General features: G+C 33.0%; 1 long non-coding RNA gene across 1 annotated transcript; it reads right to left on the reverse strand.

The window, feature by feature from the left end:
* Positions 1-12,377: 12,377 nt before the first annotated feature.
* LOC126887762 (uncharacterized) lies at positions 12,378-19,844 on the reverse strand. The gene is made up of 3 exons (XR_007699196.1): positions 19,524-19,844; positions 19,266-19,421; positions 12,378-12,655 (listed from the first exon to the last, which is right to left on the reverse strand). It is a non-coding gene; the product is annotated as an uncharacterized LOC126887762 (long non-coding RNA).
* Positions 19,845-23,947: the final 4,103 nt, after the last annotated feature.

Below are 23,947 nucleotides of genomic sequence, written 5' to 3' on the forward strand. Positions count from 1 at the left end.
ACCTATCCGCCAGCACTAGGCTGGTGAGGACATGCCCCTATCTGCCACCTTGGGGACGCGCTCTCTAGGGGTTACAAGTTCCCCCGAGAGTTAATATAAACATTAACATAATTATTTATAAAAGGTGTCCAAATTTTTTTTAATTAAACTAATTGACACAAGAAGAAGAATGTATGTCATTTATTTAATTCTAAATACATTTTACTGCTGTCAGAAAACAGAAAAAAAATGTTTGAAAAATAAACATTGATTTTCGCTTAAACGAAATGTTCAAATTGCCAAGAGGCAAGAGGCAAGAGGAAAAAAAAATATTTATTTCTCAAATAAATATTTTTTTTCTGTTTTCTGATAACAGTAAAAGGTATGTTGAATTAAATAAATTGCGTACATTCTTTTGGATGGCAGAAAATAATACTGAATGCGTTAATGTTTGATTTCGGTTGTTTCCTATTGAAATAATTTCTTTACGCCCGCGCGGGCATAAAGTATACCGTTATGTGGTTCGTAACTAAGTAATAAATACACAACATTAAACCGGTATGACATAAAAAAGGATATAGCTATTTTGTATAATAACATTTTATTGGAAAAAAATCCTTAATGGCAACTTAGTTGTCATTAAATCGTCCTAATGTGATCAACTCAATTTACATCCCACGTATTGGAAAGGTTCATAAGTTACCTAAGGGCATTATTATTTTTTTATTTATATCCATCCTATGGAGTTTTAAACAAGCATGCACTTGAAACCCAGGAGCAGCCGCGCTCACTTCTGTAACGTGAACAGTCGCGTGTTAGATTTTATCTTACAATACGGATTTAAATACGAATTTACAACAAATTTTTATTTTATATTATTTTTATTTACTTGCTATGTTGAAAATATTATTTCTAACAATTAATAAAGCTAATTGGCTCTCCCCAAAGCCATAAATTCCACAAAAAGAAGAATAAGAAAATTAACCTACGCATTACTACACCCTTCCTCAAGGCACTTACGAGTGGAAAGTTATGTTGCAACATTTTTCATCAAGTTATCGCGGAAAAAAGATAAAATATTAGATTTTTTCTAACGGCGCGAATGCTTGCGGTTTAATGCAACTACCTAATATTTAATCGGTTTTCACCCTAGTATTTCTTTGGTGGCTCAGCTGGCATTTAAAATTTCTAAGAAGACACTGATAAAGATTTTGCAATAAGATCGAAAACGTTCTGTGATGTAGCCCTTAAAGGGGTTTTAATTAAATTTTATACCTTTTAGAAAACTTTTTTTTTAATAAAATTTTTGTGATTGATGGTATACAGTCAACTACGGGAAAAATTTTTTCTTTTCCTTGTGGATTTCATTAATTAAATGGCCACGATAACCTCAGTGCACTTTCCTGTGTCAAATAGTGACACGTAGTTAAGTAGGCATGTACTTATTACATGTCAACGACTTGTACGATACTTTACTTTTGTCATCGCGTTCGACTGCAAAGGGTTAAAAAATATTTTGTTAAAAGTGGGTAGTTTAGTAAAATTAATCTTAAAAAAACTACGAATAATAGAACACTTAGTATAAGATTCCGATCATTTTTGTTCAAATAATATATTGCAAATATGTTCAGAGTGGAGATGACACGAACATGGAAAAACGAATTGAGCTAAAGATATTGGCAATAAATTACGAGCAGTTACCTCGAAATATCGGTCGAATCTCTCTAAATGGACACTGCTGTTAATATTTTAAATGCTACACTCCAGAAAATTTATTGGTAACAAGCGACTTCAAATAAATTAATCCGTCGTAAAGTTAATGAGAAAACTTTACTCCGATCTGTTATTTGTATGTAAAAACGCAGTAAACAGTTATTCACCATACAAATTAAAAAGTGAACATTTACTGATTGAACTATTCAATAGGTATGTCTAAAAATAAAACGATTTTTATATAATAAAGAACAAATGACAATAGTATTATACAGGGTGATTGATTAGTAGGGTAAAGCTCAATAGCTCCACTATAGTAATAGATAGCAATAAAAGTTAATAACAAAAATTTTAGCCACCTTTGAGCTTCACATTACAAAATTAGTTAGAATGTTACAGGGTGTTCGATATCACAGTGGCAGACCAAAATTATGTTTCTTTAAAAGGAACAGCCTATATTTTATTTTAAATTCGAAATTCTGTTAACTTCTCCATCACAAAAATATAAAGGTTTGTTATGTTATACAGGGTATTTACAAAGTTATAAGCAATTTTATATGAAAATCGTAACAAGTTCAACTCCCTGTATAAATAAAAATAAGCAAAACAACAATGGTATAATAATGTCATATATTTTAACGTATTGTCAAAATTTTCAGGAATGGTCGATATTGCTAATTATCTTTATATCAAATACAGGGGGAGTCAAAACGCAAGTACATTATTTTCTCAGTAATTTTAAATGGAACACCCTGTATTTTATATCACTATTGAAAAGTACCATTACCGTACTTTAATTTTTAGATGACATTCCCTATGTCTAAATTTATTAGTTTTCGAGATATTTTCATTTTTCAATGGACCAATAGCGTGGCCACCCAAATCACCAGAATTTAATAAACTGGACTGATTTTTTTGGGGTTACGTTAATAATGAAGTTTATAAAATACCTCCAACAACAAGGGATGAGATGGAAAATAGAATACAAAGTGTATTTCGATGTGTTAATTTACAAATGCTCCGTAGAGTAAGTAGCTCATTCAATGGTCGTTTTTAGGCGTACATAAATGTGTTAGGAGATAATTTTGAACACGTTATGTAATTAAATATTAAAAATATTTTATTAAAAATAGCTTCTAATTTTTGTCAAACATGTTTTTTTGCAAAATATATTACTGATAAATTATGTTTCGTTCTTTATTTGTTACATTGTTACATTTACATACAAAAGTAGTGTTTAATTGTCTTCACAAAATATTGTATTTTGTGTTTGTGTTTTTTTTTTGTAAAATTGTTTACTAATTTTCTTTGCTTATTTGTTGCATTTACATAAAAAATAGTTTTTAATTGTTTCAAAAATGTTGCATGTAGTGGTTGTGTTTTTGTTTGTAAAATGTATTACTAATAAATTATTTTTATTTCTTTATTTGCTACAGTGTTACATTGATTACCGGATTGATATAGGCACATATGCTGCTCTCCCTGATCCAACCAAAACAAACCCCAGCGTGCAGTCCCGAATTGCAACGAACGAAATGGCATAGATGCCCTAGCGGCAACTGCTAGCAAAAGACTAAGTTTTCACTCTAATGGCATATAGCATATCCCACCAGAATGAAAACAATGGGAACCTTCTCTGGTTACACCTCCGAGGCTTCTACAATTTGCAAGCCATACGGATGCTGAGACTAAGGAAGATGAGGGAATTCTACAATTTACAATTCACGTCCCATCTGCTCAGCGCGGTAAAGTTCCAACGAGACTGGTTCCCTTCATACTCCACACAGAGTAAATGTATATCAAAAATGAATAACCATTTTCAATTTCGTTGCAAAACGAAAATACAGCCGAACCATATTCCAGTCCAATCAGAGAGTGCTGCAAGCACCTCTACCGGTTTCGAAACTTATTAGTCTCTCATCAGGAGGCACATATGCTGCTCTCCCTGATCCAACCAAAACAAACCCCAGCGTGCAGTCCCGAATTGCAACGAACGAAATGGCATAGATGCCCTAGCGGCAACTGCTAGCAAAAGACTAAGTTTTCACTCTAATGGCATATAGCATATCCCACCAGAATGAAATGCTATATGCCATTAGAGTGAAAACTTAGTCTTTTGCTAGCAGTTGCCGCTAGGGCATCTATGCCATTTCGTTCGTTGCAATTCGGGACTGCACGCTGGGGTTTGTTTTGGTTGGATCAGGGAGAGCAGCATATGTGCCTCCTGATGAGAGACTAATAAGTTTCGAAACCGGTAGAGGTGCTTGCAGCACTCTCTGATTGGACTGGAATATGGTTCGGCTGTATTTTCGTTTTGCAACGAAATTGAAAATGGTTATTCATTTTTGATATACATTTACTCTGTGTGGAGTATGAAGGGAACCAGTCTCGTTGGAACTTTACCGCGCTGAGCAGATGGGACGTGAATTGTAAATTGTAGAATTCCCTCATCTTCCTTAGTCTCAGCATCCGTATGGCTTGCAAATTGTAGAAGCCTCGGAGGTGTAACCAGAGAAGGTTCCCATTGTTTTCATTCTGGTGGGATATGCTATATGCCATTAGAGTGAAAACTTAGTCTTTTGAATTTTTTAATTTATATTTTAAAAACAAACAATATCATTTAAGCTATATTTATTGACAATTCTGAATTTAACTAGAAAAATTAACACCGTCTATAGACGGTCATAACGGTTAGAGGGTTAAAGGATATTAGAATAATGTTGCAAGACCTTCAAGAGGTGTGCTCTCAGGTTTGGTTAAAAATTAACATATCTAAGATAATGCTAATGACAAACTTGGTTCCCAGCGAAAACATTGTCATTAACGACTACGAAATGGAGTTTGCGGAAAATACACATATATCTTGGTAATGAAATACGAATCACGATAGACAATCAAACATCCGAATTGAAACGAAGAAAACTCAAGAGACGTATTCAAAAGTGATCTTACAATCTATTTGAAACTGAAAGTCTTTTGGATGTTAAAGTCAATTGGATGACCTTGAATGTACTGGTATTCAATAAATCACAGAATTTTGTGAGTTTAAAATTTCAAATAATAGAAAAAGACTTTATGACTCGTACACATTTCTATATAAGTCAAAACGGCAACAGGTGTACGTTTTCAAAAACTGATAATGTATAAAGTATTTGATACTTTACTATTTTTGTTTGACTTAGTGTTGATTTACTATTTGATTTCTTTTGAAGTACTTTGCACACTCTCAGTTTTTATACATACACATGTTGCCGTTTTGACTTAAATTTTAAAGTCTTTGCCTTTTTCGGCAGCTTGATAACAATTCTTGTGTTTTTTGATAAAAATTATTTTTAACTGTTGAGGTCATTAAACCAGTAAATGTTATCTACTTGACATTATTTTTATAGTTAAATATGGATTCCCTTTGTGCCAGTGGCAGCTTAACAAGGGGCCGTTGATTTGTATTTTGAATTTTGACTAGGTTCAATAAATTTTAATTCTTTTTTCTCCACAATGGCTGGCAAATTGAAAAAATATGCCTTTCAAATAAGAATGGCAATGAACGATTTAGAGACTTTATTGCGTTTATCAAATTCTGCTCTTACTGAGGTAGAGCTGGTTCCTAAAAAAACTGATACGACTATTAGAAGATTTGATTATTTTAAGCAGTGTATTTGATTGGTCTGACGTTACATTATATTTATTATGACAGACAAATAATAAAATAAACAAACAAACAACAAACAACTGATTACATATGTTAATTCATAAATTATTGTAATAATTATTAAGGTCTTAATTTTAAATGTGACATAATTCTTGCAGTTTTCGCATCTTCAAAAGGATTCTCTCCTAATCTCTCCAAAAGCGTACGATCTTCATGAGCGGTAGATATTTTGGTCTTCCAGAACCTTGCTTTCTTTCGAGAGTTTCTTGTTCTCTCTATCTTTTAATAATATTAAAAACTCTCTTGTTTTGCTTGCGTTAAAATGGTTCGATACTTCTTCTGATCTTCTAAATCTTCTAATTTCGCTACAGTTCTTGATTTTAGTTTTTTTATAGCATGTGGAGTCATTTTTTTAGGTTGAACTGGGTTGAACCGAATAAGTTATATGACAAATTTTAAGATTTGGCAGTGACAGTGACAGTATGTAAATAATAAGTATTTATCCTTCAAAATACACTGCTAAATTTTCTACAAAATACGCTATCCGCTGTGAGCTCATACGTAGAGAGGATATTTACAAATTCTCGAGCGCCAGTAGTGGCAAGTCTGTAAATGTTTACCGGAAATTTGACATAAATGTCAAAGTGATTAATGTAAAATTAAAATTAAAAACATTAATTATAAAAAATATTAGTTGGTCAAAGCTGTGGTGTATATTTTTACCTTAAATATACTTACGTTTTAAATACTGAATTTAAGTCTTTTTAATGTTCCGTAATATGTAATTATAATTTAATCTAAAAATCTTAGCGCCATCTACACGATAATTGTGAAAGTATCCGAAGTAAGAAATTCATATTTTATCAATAGAACGTCAAAATGATTAGCAAAATCTTAAAAAAATCGATTACAATTTAATTTATTTTTTGCGTTGTAAATGTTAATAGTCCAGGAACCGATGCTTTTCACCTCGCAATTTTTACAGAATGGATCGATTTGCTAGAAAATTTGAGAATAAGTAGTGGATAGTCCAAGGATTAAAATCTATATAATGCCGAAAGGAGCTTTTACCATGGGGGTGGTTGCCACCCCATGCCAGGGGTGGAAATTTTTTATTATATTTTGACCGCAAAAGTTGATAAAAACATTCATTCTAAGCAGAAAATGTTCTATAAATTTTTTTGATAAAATGAATAGTTTTCGATTTATTCGCTATCGAAAGTATTAGTTTTATATCGAAAAAATAAGTGTTTTTCAATAATATACTAATTTACGATTCACTCAATTTTTGCCGTAGAAAAAATTTATTCAAACCAAGTTCTTGGGAACTAAATAACCTACAATTTCATATTTAAACATTTTTTCGTATCTCTGATGCTAATCTTTCTATTCTGAAGAATTCGACATTTTTACCAAACTACAAAAATTCGTTATTCGCTTTTAACTCCAGTTTTTTCAAAACTACTCTTTTTAAGTCAGTCAAACTTCTAGAATCTATTAACAATACATCAATAAAGAGGAATGAATAAGGCCAATGACTAAAAACAGCGCTAACTTACATTATTAAGCTACCAATTAGATTTCTCTTTTTTTTTTTTTCAAAATAATATATTGATTTTTTAGTCATAATTTTTCTATTTTTTATCTTAGAAAGTTGGTAAAAAAGAATTTTGTAGGTTCTTATAAGGTCTATAAGTCTATTGATAATAAATCTTTTTAAAATCCTCAGTCACAAAAAGAGGTGACTTTGAAAGGGTTGGTAAAGGTGGTTTTTGCATGTAATTACAAGCTTTAATTATTAATACCTCACTCAATTTTTGCCGTAGTAAAAATTTTTGGAAACCAGTTTCTTGGAAATTAAATAAGCTAAAATTTCATGTTTAAACATTTTTTCATATCTCTGATGCTAATCTTTCTATTCTGAAGAAAAAACCATTTTTTCCAAACTACAAAAATTCGTTATTAGCTTAGAACTCCATTTTTTTAAAACTAATCATTCGAAGCCGATCAAACTTCTAGAACCTATTAATAATATACAAATAAAAAAGATCAAATAAGGTTAATGACTAATTTTAATTAGGGTGGTGATTAGGAGGTTGCTTCGGATCACTTTTTCGCTGAAAAAAAAGTAGGGACTAACCTTCTTTTCAATATACGTCACTTAATTTTTAAGCAGAGACTTTGTTTTTATTTCTGGAGATAGATATTGTAAAATTCTTTAAATTAGTTTAAACAAATTATCCTTGAAAAATGTATAGTTTTCCCGTCTTTTAACTTTGAAACTACAGTATTTAGCATTTGACGAAGAAGAGCTAACATTTAATCGTGTATAGCTCGATTATTATTGGTCTTAAAAAAAAATTAAAACAAACAGTTTTGTTTATTTTTTCAAAAGGTACATGTTTGTTAAGTGAAGTTGTTTTGATAAAACGAAAACTTTTGGAGTTATTAGCCGAAAACTTATTAACAACATTGATTTTTTCGATATAAAACTAACATTTTCGATAGCGAATAAATCGAAAACTATTGATTTTATCAAAAAAATGTATAGAACGTTTTTTGTTTAGAATGAATGTTTTTACCAACTTTTGTGATTAAAATATAATAAAAAATTTACACCCCCGAGATGGGGTGGCAACCTCCCCCATGGTAAAAGCGCCTTTCGGCATCATATAGATTTTGATCTTTGGACTATCCACTACTTATTCTCAGATTTTCAAGCAAATCGATCTATTCTGTAAAAATTGCGAGGTTTTGTCCTATTTTAAGCTTCATTACTTGGACTATAAGCGATAACAATTAAATAATAAATTTAAAAATTACCGGTGAAAGATAATTCCAGTAATCCGCTAGGAGCGCCACCAGCGAAGCTCACAGCGTATAAGAGTCGTATCAGTTTTTTTTTTGGAACCAGCTGTACATAAGCAGTCGCTTTTTCGTGTTCAGGATTCAGAATTGGATGATATTTTGGAGAATTTTAATAAAAATCACCAAAACATTCTTACAAATCTTTTAAGCTCTGACCCTACGAATGCTCAATTAGATTCTGAGGACATTATTCTTTCCCAATTTTTAAATAATTATTATCAAATCAAGGCTAATTTCGCGGATTTCTTTGAGGATGATCATGATGATAATAGTCAGAATAATGAACAAAATAACATTGCTTTTAATGCGGTACAACTTTGAAGAGATTAAACTCGATAAACTACCCCAGCTAATCGAAATATCATCCGAAAATAATATTTCAATCAACTAAAATAGCTATCGTCCACCCCAGCTTAGCTCAGTCTCTCAAGGTGTGTGTTCGTCTTGTCTTAATCTTAGATATGAACTATGAAAATTCAGAATGGAAGCAAACAAAACAGTATTTTAAACAATCATATTTATTGTTCAATAAAGGTATAATAAAAATGTGACTTATCAAATGCATTAACAAATATATTCAAATTCTTGCCAAAAACTAACAATTTGTAAATTATACTTATGGCGTTTGGTATCTGGCTCGATGGTAACTTCTTGATGTCAAATGGTACTGCTGTAGACTTCTTGTTTCTTGTAGACCTGGGCAGATGTTGTGGCCCTAGGCCCTTGCAGCTGGAGATGGTAGTCGTTGCAGTCTAGATGATAAGGTATTCATTGTGTCAGCCTTAGTGTCATCGCCGGCGATGGGGGCTTCATGCTTGAGGCTCCCGAAGGGAGAAAGGTTTGACTTCTTTCCAAAAACTAGAAGATATAATGCGTATAAGTGACAATCAAGAAGTTAATAATCAAAATGTACCTTTGCCAAATAGTATTCAAGAACAAGTAGATGGCAAGGGTAAATTAAATGGAATTAAGATGAGGGGAATAGTTAAATAATTTGATTACTAAAAGCATATTAATAGATGAAAGAAATAGGTATCTACAACTGACCATGTGCTCGTAGATAATATGGATGGTTAGGTATAGGAAAAAATGATTATAACAATTTAATTTAGGCTTAGAATAAAAACTCACCCCAAGAGAGAGAGAGAGATCGTCTGGAAACAAAATGAAGCCAATATTTAAATTGCATGCCTTTAAATAAGTCTTCCCCAGTATTGCCACAGATCTTGGACAAAATTTCGGGAGACTGCTCCTATTTTTTCGGTAGAAATCGTCAAATTTTGGTAGATTTCATTTTTTGCTTCTTTTGCTATCACATTGAAAAAAAAAATGATACTTTAGGTACGAGTATTCAAAAATAAACTACATTCATCATCATATTATAAGGATCAATAATCACCATTCATCATAAAAATCATTCACCAGTAAAAATTGCGAGGTGAAAAGCTTCGGTTCCTGGACTATTAACATTTACAACGCAAAAAATAAATTAAATTGTAATCGATTTTTTTAAGATTTTGCTAATCATTTTGACGTTCTATTGATAAAATATGAATTCCTTACTTCGGATACTTTCACAATTATCGTGTAGATGGCGCTAAGATTTTTAGATTAAATTATAATTACATATTACGGAACATTAAAAAGACTTAAATTCAGTATTTAAAACATAAGTATATTTAAGGTAAAAATATATACCACAGCTTTGACCAACTAACATTTTTTATAATTAATGTTTTTAATTTTAATTTTACATTAATCACTTTGACATTTATATCAAATTTCCGGTAAACATTTACAGACTTGCCACTACTGGCGCTCGAGAATTTGTAAATATCCCCTCTACGTATGAGCTCACAGCGGATAGCGTATTTTGTAGAAAATTTAGCAGTGTATTTTGAAGGATAAATACTTATTATTTACATACTGTCACTGTCACTGCCAAATCTTAAAATTTGTCATATAACTTATTCGGTTCAACCCAGTTCAACCTAAAAAAATGACTCCACATGCTAGAAAAAAACTAAAATCAAGAACTGTAGCGAAATTAGAAGATTTAGAAGATCAGAAGAAGTATCGAACCATTTTAACGCAAGCAAAACAAGAGAGTTTTTAATATTATTAAAAGATAGAGAGAACAAGAAACTCTCGAAAGAAAGCAAGGTTCTGGAAGACCAAAATATCTACCGCTCATGAAGATCGTACGCTTTTGGAGAGATTAGGAGAGAATCCTTTTGAAGATGCGAAAACTGCAAGAATTATGTCACATTTAAAATTAAGACCTTAATTATTATTACAATAATTTATGAATTAACATATGTAATCAGTTGTTTGTTGTTTGTTTGTTTATTTTATTATTTGTCTGTCATAATAAATATAATGTAACGTCAGACCAATCAAATACACTGCTTAAAATAATCAAATCTTCTAATAGTCGTATCAGTTTTTTTCGGAACCAGCTCTACCTCAGTAAGAGCAGAATTTGATAAACGCAATAAAGTCTCTAAATCGTTCATTGCCATTCTCATTTGAAAGGCATATTTTTTCAATTTGTCAGCCATTGTGGAGAAAAAAGAATTAAAATTTATTGAACCTAGTCAAAATTCAAAATACAAATCAACGGCCCCTTGTTAAGCTGCCACTGGCACAAAGGGAATCCATATTTAACTATAAAAATAATGTCAAGTAGATAACATTTACTGGTTTAATGACCTCAACAGTTAAAAATAATTTTTATCAAAAAACACAAGAATTGTTATCAAGCTGCCGAAAAAGGCAAAGACTTTAAAATTTAAGTCAAAACGGCAACATGTGTATGTATAAAAACTGAGAGTGTGCAAAGTACTTCAAAAGAAATCAAATAGTAAATCAACACTAAGGCCCGGTCTTTTCACCTCCGGATAAATAGTTAACGGGAAGTTTATCTGACAGATAAAAAAAGTAGCGTCTTTTCACTCTGGAATAAAGTTATCCGGCAGATAAATTGACGTTAAATATCAAATATTTAACTGCCGAATAAAGTACCGAATAAGAAGTTATCTGGCAGATAAACTTTGATTTTCGTATATTTCATGGTTTCTGATTACCAGGAAACTAAAAATATAACCTAAAATCTTGAGGGTCTGATTGAATTTATTGCAAAAGTAAAATTTTGTTCTTTCTAAAAATTCTCAATCACAAATTTTATGTTATTTTGTTTTTATACATACCTACCTACTGTAATTTTTTAAGCAGAGTTATTAGATATTAAATTAAAGATGGGTTATAATTTGAAAAAATTATAATAGGTATGTATTATTGTATACCTACCCAACTATATTCATGTACAAAGGAAAACAAGTTGTAAAAAATAAAAATAGAACAGTTTCTTATCCCATCATTTCTTTGAATTGCCAAATATTTTACGATTCCAAAATAAAAGGTATTGATATATGTAGGTAGTAACTAGAATTATGTATGCACATGGTTCTCAGAAACAGTAGATGATACCTACCTTGAAAAAAAAGCTGCTGTTAAGTATCCAAAACATACTGGGTGTATCATGAAATTCTAAAAAAAATAGAATATAGGAAGACTGATTTTATATTCTGAGAATTTCGTAATACTCCCCGGATATGTTTTAAATAGGTACCTTCTTACTAATATTTTTTTGTGCCAAATATAAGTAATTCTGTATTATTGCTGTTTAAATTCAGATCATAGCAATGGGTTGTTACTTTTTTAATGAGTCCGCAAATACATCCCTTTTTGTATATAGCAGAAAACAAAATGATTACATTGATTCAGTTGTCCTACACTGAAGCAATATATTTATAACATAGAGAGAGATGAAAATGAAGACAATTTTGAAAATGAATTGCTAAGTATAGACCAGGAATAAGCTAAATTATTGAATTTACTGAAGTTATGATGTTTGATAACCTTATAAAAATTTTTGTGTTAAGCTTGTCACGCACGGAGAACTATACTAAAATATATCTCATATCACTCACTATAGTAATGAGTGAGGCTGCATACACGGAACTATACCTAATGTATATTATGGTTCCATTTATGCAGGCTCACTCATTATTATAGTGAGCAATATGAGATGTAAATCTATTATAGTATACCTCCTGGTCAGTAACAAGCTTTATGGGGAAATAGAAGGATCATTAATATACATGTATAATTTTTTATTCTTTATTTAATTGTCCTTTGTATAATTTAATTATTAAATTTAATAAATCAATGAATTTTTGTGTCTCTTCTGCCCTTTAATTTTCTCTGGCACGCTTGTGTTCTACCCTTTCCTCCTCTTTTTCTATCTGAAGCAATTGAGCTATGTTGGGTATTAGCGTTGTTCTTTCTTGTAATACATTCTCTAGTTTATTATTGGTAGCTTATTTCTGGAACTAGCTTTTTCTTTGAGAACACAGGATTCCATCTTCTAGGTGTTTGTCATATCTGTAACCAATTTTTTTTATTTAGAAAAGTGAAAGATATCTACTATGGGCCATTCCACGAACATACGCCTGTTTTGGATTATTTCGACAACGAATATTTTACTGTGCAACCTAAGAAGTACGAAAGTAAATGGCACTAATAATTATTCCAATAAATAACAATGTAATTTGCAATTTACTTTTGTTCTTCTTATTTTGCAACGTAAAATATTCGTTGTCGAAGTAATCCAAAACAGGCGTATGTTCGTGGAATGACCCATAACAAATATTAAAATTAGGTTTTATTCTTGTTATTGGGATTCTTCAATTTACCATGTAAATTATCCAATCTTTAAAATATTGTGTTTTGATATATATAGTTGGTTTATCCCTAGTTTACTATTCAATATACCAGTTGGATGGATTATAAATCTGTAGCGTTTTGACAATGATTGATATGTCCATCTAGCCTAATTTTTCAGGAGGGCATTTTGAAAGTTTAAATCATGTTTTGTCAACCCAAAAACGAAAAGTAATCAACATAAGAAATCAAGTAATATATCAAGTTCTGGCCTACCTAATACAGTAGAATCCAGATTATCCGTGCTCCTCGGGACCGAAGGTGGCACTGATAATCCGAACATGTATTTCTTATGTATAATAGCGGCTTCCCACTGGTCTGCGATTTTACGGATCATCACGCACAGCCGACGAGCACGGACCACCACGCACCGCAGACAGAGGTCTTCCCATGGTCTGCGATTCTACGGATCATCACGAACAGCCGACCACCGCGGATTCTAACGCACCGCGGACAGAGGTCTTCCCATGGTCCGCGACAGTCTGTGCTTTTGATTGAGATTATATATGTGACTCATTTAATTTTGGCATTGATTACATTGCGTTTGTCAAGTTTCTTATCTCTTTCAATGTTTTCGTTTAGAATATGGTGTGAAATGTGTAGTATGCACATTCCATGTAAATCAATAATTACACACATAATGTATTTTATTTTTAACAAAATGTGTTAAATTATTAACTTAAAAAAGTCGTTGCTCAAAAACAAATTTTGGACCAACTTTGGATATGCTTTATAATAGTCAGGGAGGTAGTGTAAAATTTGACCGGAGCATTTTAGCATGGGTGTTTTTCTTTATTGAGTTAGGTGTTCCGTTAAAAAATGATGTGTCAGCCAGCCCAAAATCGGGGCTTTTAGGCAAAACAAGATAAAATATGAAACTAGATGGAAAAACCCTACAACTATATGTCAAATATTTATCTCCGTGGCTTATTTACATCCATCATGGCCTAAAATACCTAGCTACTGGCTTTCACCCAGGCAAGCCGGGTTCCATTCCCCACGTTGGAAGTTTTTTTTGTTTTTAAAATTGACATTTTGATTTGGAAAATAATTATTTTTATAATACCATGTTTTTGATGTTTATACGACACAATATAAAAAAGTTTTGTATGTCCTTAATAGAATCGTAAACTATGCATTTGATCATAATAGGATGACCTCAAGCAAAGTTGTTGTACATGAACCCGGGAAGGTTTCTGAGTGAATACGACCAACCTAAGTAACAATTATTTGCGCAAACAGCACAAAAAACTATTGTTTATTAGAAAAAAGGGTTGTTTAGGGTTGCATGTATCTTTTGATTATATATCATATAAAAAATTAAGAAAAAACAGTTTGTCCAAAAAAAATAAAAAATAATGTAGTGTGGGGGGGGGGGCAACCTCCTTTACACTCAGATTAGTCGTACCAACTCAGCAACCTTCAGTCACGCACAACAACTTTGCTTAACCCGGCATTGGTCGCTATATGAGATTTTCTCTCACGGTTTAAGAATATTGCACACAACTTTTCCCCTGGTAAATTACACATGCTCCAGTTCCTTCTTGTCTCCGAATTATCCTTCCTCTACAATCGAATAGACCGTGTATAATATTATTCAGCATTATTTTTAGCATTATTTTATATTGTAGCATTATTTTATTTTGTATTTGCAATATGAATCGTGCAAAGATAATTTTAGAACTTAGCCTGTTGCATAACAATAAAATAAAGGTACTAGTACAAATTTGAAATTTATATTGAAATATTAAAATTAATATTATTTCTACATTTTTAGATTAGGTTAAACTGTAACAGTGCACCAACAGTCACATTGTGTAAAGCTAATAATAACTTTATTAAGTTTAAAATCTACTTTGAAAATTATATTTCGTAAAAAAAGGCGAAAGTTGGGTACCTTTGTGAGACAAAATCTCACGCGCGACCACTCACGTAAGAACCAACCTAGCGACTAATGTCGGGTTAAGGTCAACATAATAATGATCAAATGCATAGTTTAAAATTTGTGTTTTTGGCAAGTGGCCGGTAACACAGGTTTTACTGTATATGCAAATTTAAGGAATAATAAGAGTAATAAACTTAAGAATATTGTTAAAAGTTTGTATGTATTTAAATATGTGTTTCTGTTTAAAGACTTTTAATATAGGTACTCTGAAACACGAAATATAAAATGTGTTAAACATGTTTACCCCCGTACTGTTTCGTTAAATTGATAAAGATAATTTCAATTATAACTGTGATAATTGATAATAGTTAGTTTCCAATAAACAGAATAATTCAATTTGGATGTTACGAATTTGTCTAGTTACGAACTGTCGCTGTTACCGAGTGTCGCCGTTACGAACTGTCGCTGTTACGAATTGTCCGTTACCAACTGTCCGGTTACGAACTGTCGCGTTACGAGGTATCTGGTCACGACTGGTGGATATCAGAATACAATAAAAGTCGTTCAAAGTAAGTATATTTATATAAATATGAAGGGCATAGGCGAAAAACCCCGTTAATCAATTTTTTCATGAAATGGGCTGATGACGCTATCGAGTGGCTTCAAACGAATAGTTTTTAAACATTTATTAACTTTTGTACAAAACACCGTCGATCTACTAAAAATCCACGTTAGAAAATATGCGGCAGTGGGGAAAACCCCGTCAGTCATGGCGCGTGTATGGAAGAACCCCGTGAGTCAAATAATAACGCTGTTCAACAGGAAGAAAATGATGACGAATACGCTGACGACCCCCTAATTATTGATGATGATGAGAATTGAATTCAGACCGTTTTTTTTAATAGTTTGTTAGGTTTTACTCTTGTTTTTTACTGCAAAAATATTAACAAAATTGTCAATAAATTAATTAAGATGTTTTCTATACGTTTATTGTTTATTTTTGACGAGAATTGACTTCAGACCGTCTTTTAATAGTTTGTTATGTCTTCCTCTGGTTTTTTACTGCAAAAATATTAACAAAATTGTCAATAAATTAATTAAAATGTTTTCTATACGCTAATTTTTTATTTTTTATTTTTTTAGCCTCCAGAATTGAAAAAACTTAAATGGTTGTTTTCTCGAAATTTACTTTTTCTGACTGACGGGGTTTTTCCCCTGTGCCCTTCATATAATTTTATTTTCTTTGACTTATTCATTTTCTGTTTTGACACCCCAAGTTCGCATCACGGGAAAAAACTAACAAATGAACATTATTTGTGTCGCGCCGGTGGAATAATGTATTTTTTCTACCACCGTTTAATAATATGCTCATTATTCGCTATTTTTGAATAGATAATAACACCCATTACTTTACCCGTGAGTAATAGTTCATTACTCACAGGCTGAAGTTACTCACGGGTCATTACTCACGGGATGAAGCTAGGTTCAACTGGCGAATGTCACTTTTAATATTAGTCTTATATAAACTGCAAATAAAATTACTTAATCTTACTTACTACTGTAGACATTATCCAAAAAATTTGCCATGATATCATAAAAAGACCACTCAGGCTTGTAAACGTCATCAGCCCCACTACCAGTTCCCATTGATTCTTTAACTTTTGTTTTTTGCCTTCTATAGGTCGACATTAGAGGTCCATAGAGGGGTAAGACATTGGGGGTCCATAGAGGTCCATAGAGGGATCATCTGTCCCTCTATGGACAGATGCTCCATAGAGGGGCCATATTTCAGGAAATGATAGCAGAACTAAGTGATGGAATCTCTACAAACGGAAGAATAGTAAATAACATAAGATTCGCTGATGACACCGTTATAATGGCAGACACCCTGGAGTCGCTACAAGAATTGTTAAATAGAATTAAGGATTATTGCATTCGATATGGACTCAAAATAAACAAGAAAAAAACTAAATTTATGATTGTCTCAAAAACACAACATGGAAATGAAAGGTTAATACTAGAGCAAACCCAAATAGAAAAAGTAAAGACATACAAATATCTGGGAACCTGGGTTGATGACAAAAATGACCAAAGCAAAGAAATTAAAATCCGAATTGAAACTGCAAGGCAAGCATTTATAAAAATGAAGACACTGCTTTCAAACAACGACCTTCAGTTGCCTCTCAGATTGAGGGCTCTAAGATGCTACATATTTTCTATATTACTATACAGAATGGAAGCTTGGATATTGAAAAGGCAACACATAAGGAAAATAGAAGCGTTCGAAATGTGGTGTTACAGAAAAATGTTGAAAATTCAGTGGGATCAAAGGATTACCAATGTTGAAGTGCTACGACGTTTAAATAAGGAGTTAGAAATTATGAACAGTATAAAAACAAGAAAACTAGAATATTTGGGTCACATTACTAGAGGAGAGAAATATGAGCTGCTGAGAGTTATTATGCAAGGAAGGATCCAAGGAAGAAGAAGCATAGGAAAAAGACGCATCTCCTGGCTGAGAAACCTTAGAGAATGGTTTAACTGTAGTTCATTACAACTGTTCAGAGCAGCAGCCAACAAAGTGACCATAGCCATTATGATATTCAACCTCCGCTAGGAGATGGAACTTTAAGAAGAAGGTCGACATTAAATTGTCCCTCTTCTTTTTTAAATCTTTTATCGAAACAGTGCCATCCTTTAATTGGCTTTTGATGCGGCTCCATGCATCGTATGTATCGTTCCTATTTTTATGGTCTGGTGCCGTCGAATTCCACAAAGTGGGTTCATTTTGGTACAGATTTAAAAAATCAAAAATTAATTCGTTGGTCCATTCCATTTTTTAGCAAAAAAATTCTAATAACAACTCAACACACTTTAGCAACACTAAATACAACTGCTGGTGTTAGCAAATAAACAATTTCTTTAACTTGCCAATCAATGCCTTGTCGTCCGTTAAAACAGTGACGCGAAAAAATATCAGTGAAGCTGGATAGCGAAAACTGACGGTGTATGAATTTCGGATTCTATGTATGTGACTCATTTAATTTGTAATTTGGCTATTGATTACATTACGTTTCTCACGTTTCTTATCACTTTCAATGTTTTCGTTAATAGCATATTATGGTGTGAAATGTGTAGTATGGACATTCCATGAAAATCTTTATTCAAAGCTAATGATATTCAAAATAATAATATACCCAAGCTAAATCTTCACAAACTCGCTACAAATGTAGTGCTTTTAAAATTTTTTATTGTTTCGAATATTTGGTTGTTACTCATAAATCAGAATTATTAATGCAATAATATTCATGAAAAGAGTTATTAAATTTTTATTAGTAGCTACTAAGAAGAATTATACATATTATGTATATTATTTTTATCAAAATGTGTTAAATTATCAATTTATAAAAAAACTGGCGTTTAACGTGTTAAAAAATCGTGACAGCGTCCACACGGGCCATTAACGCACCTTTGATCTCTACCGACTTTCGACGGATCACCACAGACGTGTCTGTGCTATCACAGACGACCACTTCCCATGGTGCGTAGTGCGAGCTGGTCCGCGTCTGTCGACGATATTACCGATTTTGAGAAGCCGTAGTTACTACGGACTAGTACGGACCAGCACAGACGCGTCTTTGCCACCACGGACGATACGCTTCCCACGGTGCGTGGTGCGAGCGGGTCCGTGTCCGTCCGCAATATTGCCGATCGTGGGAAGCCGCTATAATAAGTACGTGTACACATACATATTATAATATTATGTACCTACCATAAAAAGATAACAGAAAAAATAAATCTTTCATTATGAGTCTCTCTTTCGTCACATAGAGTTTCCGTTAAGTGATTTACAATGACGCTATGTTGATAAAACCTCAAAAATGCAACTTGAGTAATAGAAAATCATAGCACGGATAATTAGGGTTCTACTGTAAGTTAAAAGGGGACATGTGGGACAAAGGGGGTTCTACCTTCATCCTACACATACCAAACTATACCAACTTGAAGAAATGTTACTAAATAGCATATCAAGCAAATAATCTCATTATGGCTAAAATCAGACGTAACATCAAGTTTTCCCATATTGCATGATATTTACAGAAATATAGTATTGAATTTAAATAAAAGTTTTCCCCACATTAACAAATTTTTACATCATTGAACAGTCATTAGGTTTGTTCTAGCATCAGTTTCAAACGGTTTGAAACCATCAGCGAATAGTCGACCAGCGCGAGTAGATAGGGGATAGCACTGGTGACTGTATTATGTTGTCTCACTGAGCAACTAATTGCTGACGGTTTCTGACTAGTTTGACTGTTTGCTAGAACAAACCTAATATTAATAATCATATAATATGTACATATATAATTATGTAAACAAAATTACCACTGCATCTGTTTCATTAGCTAGCTTGTCTTTATTTAAACTTGTCTTTGTCTTCTATTTTACATACAAATCAACAGTTTTCCTCTAATTTAAAATGGATTTACCTCTTGTTTAAGCTCTCCAGTAAACTATTTCAGCATAATCAATGTTTTCCTTCTAAAACAATATTGTTGTCTGATTAAAATATGGAAATGTATTTCTAAACCTTATGACTTTGTATACCTATTTTTTTAAGTTGTAATTCTTTGATTTACTTACATTTCCTTCATTCCTTCTTCCAAAATGGAAATAAAATCGATAAAATCATCTTTGAAATACTTTGAATCTAATTATGTTAGGTTAAGTTAAAGCTGAAATTATAAAAATAAACATAAAAGTCAGGTGTGTTCGGAATCCAAACTTACTTTTAAGCTTATCTACCGGATAACTAACTGGAACATAAATTGACGTGAAAAGACGGGTACATTTTATCTGGCGAATAAATATTTATCCTCCAGATAGCTAACTGCCAGATAAGAGCATATTTATTCGGAGGTGAAAAGACCGGGCCTTAGTCAAACAAAAATAGTAAAGTATCAAATACTTTATACATTATCAGTTTTTGAAAACGTACACCTGTTGCCGTTTTGACTTATATAGAAATGTGTACGAGTCATAAAGTCTTTTTCTATTATTTAAAATTTTAAACTCACAAAATTCTGTGATTTATTGAATACCAGTACATTCAAGGTCATCCAATTGACTTTAACATCCAAAAGACTTTCAGTTTCAAATAGATTGTAAGATCACTTTTGAATACGTCTCTTGAGTTTTCTTCGTTTCAATTCGGATGTTTGATTGTCTATCGTGATTCGTATTTCATTACCAAGATATATGTGTATTTTCCGCAAACTCCATTTCGTAGTCGTTAATGACAATGTTTTCGCTGGGAACCAAGTTTGTCATTAGCATTATCTTAGATATGTTAATTTTTAACCAAACCTGAGAGCACACCTCTTGAAGGTCTTGCAACATTATTCTAATATCCTTTAACCCTCTAACCGTTATGACCGTCTATAGACGGTGTTAATTTTTCTAGTTAAATTCAGAATTGTCAATAAATATAGCTTAAATGATTTTTCACTCTAATGGCATATAGCATATCCCACCAGAATGAAAACAATGGGAACCTTCTCTGGTTACACCTCCGAGGCTTCTACAATTTGCAAGCCATACGGATGCTGAGACTAAGGAAGATGAGGGAATTCTACAATTTACAATTCACGTCCCATCTGCTCAGCGCGGTAAAGTTCCAACGAGACTGGTTCCCTTCATACTCCACACAGAGTAAATGTATATCAAAAATGAATAACCATTTTCAATTTCGTTGCAAAACGAAAATACAGCCGAACCATATTCCAGTCCAATCAGAGAGTGCTGCAAGCACCTCTACCGGTTTCGAAACTTATTAGTCTCTCATCAGGAGGCACATATGCTGCTCTCCCTGATCCAACCAAAACAAACCCCAGCGTGCAGTCCCGAATTGCAACGAACGAAATGGCATAGATGCCCTAGCGGCAACTGCTAGCAAAAGACTAAGTTTTCACTCTAATGGCATATAGCATATCCCACCAGAATGAAATGCTATATGCCATTAGAGTGAAAACTTAGTCTTTTGCTAGCAGTTGCCGCTAGGGCATCTATGCCATTTCGTTCGTTGCAATTCGGGACTGCACGCTGGGGTTTGTTTTGGTTGGATCAGGGAGAGCAGCATATGTGCCTCCTGATGAGAGACTAATAAGTTTCGAAACCGGTAGAGGTGCTTGCAGCACTCTCTGATTGGACTGGAATATGGTTCGGCTGTATTTTCGTTTTGCAACGAAATTGAAAATGGTTATTCATTTTTGATATACATTTACTCTGTGTGGAGTATGAAGGGAACCAGTCTCGTTGGAACTTTACCGCGCTGAGCAGATGGGACGTGAATTGTAAATTGTAGAATTCCCTCATCTTCCTTAGTCTCAGCATCCGTATGGCTTGCAAATTGTAGAAGCCTCGGAGGTGTAACCAGAGAAGGTTCCCACTGTTTTCATTCTGGTGGGATATGCTATATGCCATTAGAGTGAAAACTTAGTCTTTTGCTAGCAGTTGCCGCTAGGGCATCTATGCCATTTCGTTCGTTGCAATTCGGGACTGCACGCTGGGGTTTGTTTTGGTTGGATCAGGGAGAGCAGCATATGTGCCTCCTGATGAGAGACTAATAAGTTTCCAAACTGGTAGAGGTGCTTGCAGCACTCTCTGATTGGACTGGAATATGGTTCGGCTGTATTTTCGTTTTGCAACGAAATTGAAAATGGTTATTCATTTTTAAAAAATTCAAATTTAAAAACAAACAATATCATTTAAGCTATATTTATTGACAATTATGAATTTAACTAGAAAAATGAACACCATCTACAGACGTTCATAACGGTTAGAGGGTTAAATAATTGTCTGCCAGTCGAACTACATCGTCTGCGAAACGCAAGTTTACTAGATTTTGTCTATCTATATTTAAAGCTTTCTCCCTCCAATCAAGCATTTTAAAGGCGTATTCCAGAACGGTGACATAGTATCGCCCTGCAGTACTCCTCTGCCAATTTGTAAGGGGTTGGTATTCTCGTGTAGCTTCAGTATCATTGTGGCGTTTTTATAGATGTTGTATATTAGTTTAGTATATCGATATTCGATACGGCATACATGTAAAGCACTCAAAACTGTGTCCAGCTCAACGGTATCAAAAGCCTCATGAAAGTCCACAAAGGCAAGGACAAGTGGTCTATTGTACTCAATCGATTTTTAAATTACCATCTTTACCCGAATCCACTACGAAAACCGCCCTGTTCTATTGGTTGGTAAAAGTCCAATTTGTTTTCTAGTCTAGTGGTAATTATTCTTGTACGATGTGGCTCTAATCCTAATATTAGAAGAAAAAGCAAAAAAATCACACAAACAATTAAACAGGATAAACGAAGATATATCTGAAGTACGTAAAAAATGGGTTGAAATTGAGCAGACTATGCAGACAACAAGTGCGCAGCTAGAGAAACAAGAAAAAGTGAAGAAAAGGCAATGAATGGCTGAGGATATCCTTGACGTGATGGAAGAGCGACGGAAGTATGTACAAAAACAAAAACGAACGAAAGTATCGAAAAATACACAAAAAATAAAGACAAAAGTCAAAGTAGATAAAGAGGGATGAGGGATGTTTGTCAAAAAAATGCAAAGAAATTAAGCAATATGAAAAGAAAAACCATTACCAAAACATGCACAAGAAGATTAATGAAAATAAAGGAAAATACAACAGCTCAGAAATGGATGTACTTGATACCAACGGAATTCTAATCTCAGAACCGACAAAGATTCTAGAAACATGGAATCAATATTTTGAAAATCACTTTGCTTCAGACAGCCCTAATAATTACTCAATTGAAGTCACAGAAAACAGTCCTTTTATTCTTAATTCAGAGGTATAAAAAGCAATACGGTCCCTCAAAAATAACAAATCTCCAGAACCTCACAATATTCAAGCTGAAGTGCTAAAGCTCTTATGCGAAACGGACAATAATTCATTTCTAGAAACACTCTTTTTAATAATATACGACATCGGCAGAATTGCGGAAAATTGGTTACAATCAACCTCCGTGGCCATACCTAAAAACCAAACACTAAATTGTGTGACCAATATAGACTGAAAAGCCTAATTAATCATTAATTTCATCCTACGTATTCATAGGCGAAGCAACGAAGTACTAAAAAGTCCAAAACCTAGGAATTTTGTGCAGTAAGATGAATCGTCATGCAACTTTTTGCATTCGATTCGAGAGAGTTTCAGGCAACTTTGTGAACTAAATTGATCTCCGGCAAAAAAAATGTTGTGCATAAGAAAATGCATTTCCAAAGTGCATCTCGAAGAGATGGAAAATGAAAAATTTAGAACTCAGGAAATATTGACGGAAATCAGGTCAATTTTTATACTTGGGGGTTTTGCAGGTCACTGAACACGAATTTCATGACGGCGATAGTCTTCGAGGTACCTGGTACCCAGGGTGGAACTCGCCGCCTGGGACGATCGAATAAATCGCGGGACAATCGAATAATTATTAACAAAATGAAGATTGGAAAAAAAAACTGAAAAATACATGTTCAATATTTTTCAAAAATCTATCGAATGACACTAAACACGACCCTCCCACTCTACCCCCTGGAGGTAGGGTGGAGGTAACTTTAAAATCTTAAATGGAAACACTAATTCGTTATTGCAGATTTGGATTGATTACGTAAAAATAAGGAACTTATATTCAAGACATTTGAATTCGAATTGTGAATAGATATCGCTTTAATCGGAAAAAACGATTTAACGTGATACCATAGGTAAATTATAGAAACGGTATAATATCTCGAGAAATACACTTCCAAATAAAAATCCCAAAAAATACGTGTTTAATATTTTTCAAGAACCTACCGAAGAACATCAAACACGACCCTCCACTCCACCCCTGAAGGTGGGGTAGGTGTAACTTTAAAATCAAATAGGAATCCCCATGTTTTATTGCAGATTTGGATTCCTCATGAAAAAATAAGTAACTATTATTCGAAACATCTTTTAGAATTGTTGATAGATGACGCTAATAAATAGTGTCTTTTCGATTATAGCGCCATCT

This window comes from Diabrotica virgifera, chromosome 7 (assembly GCF_917563875.1).
Source record: "Diabrotica virgifera virgifera chromosome 7, PGI_DIABVI_V3a".
Lineage (NCBI taxonomy): Eukaryota > Metazoa > Arthropoda > Insecta > Coleoptera > Chrysomelidae > Diabrotica > Diabrotica virgifera.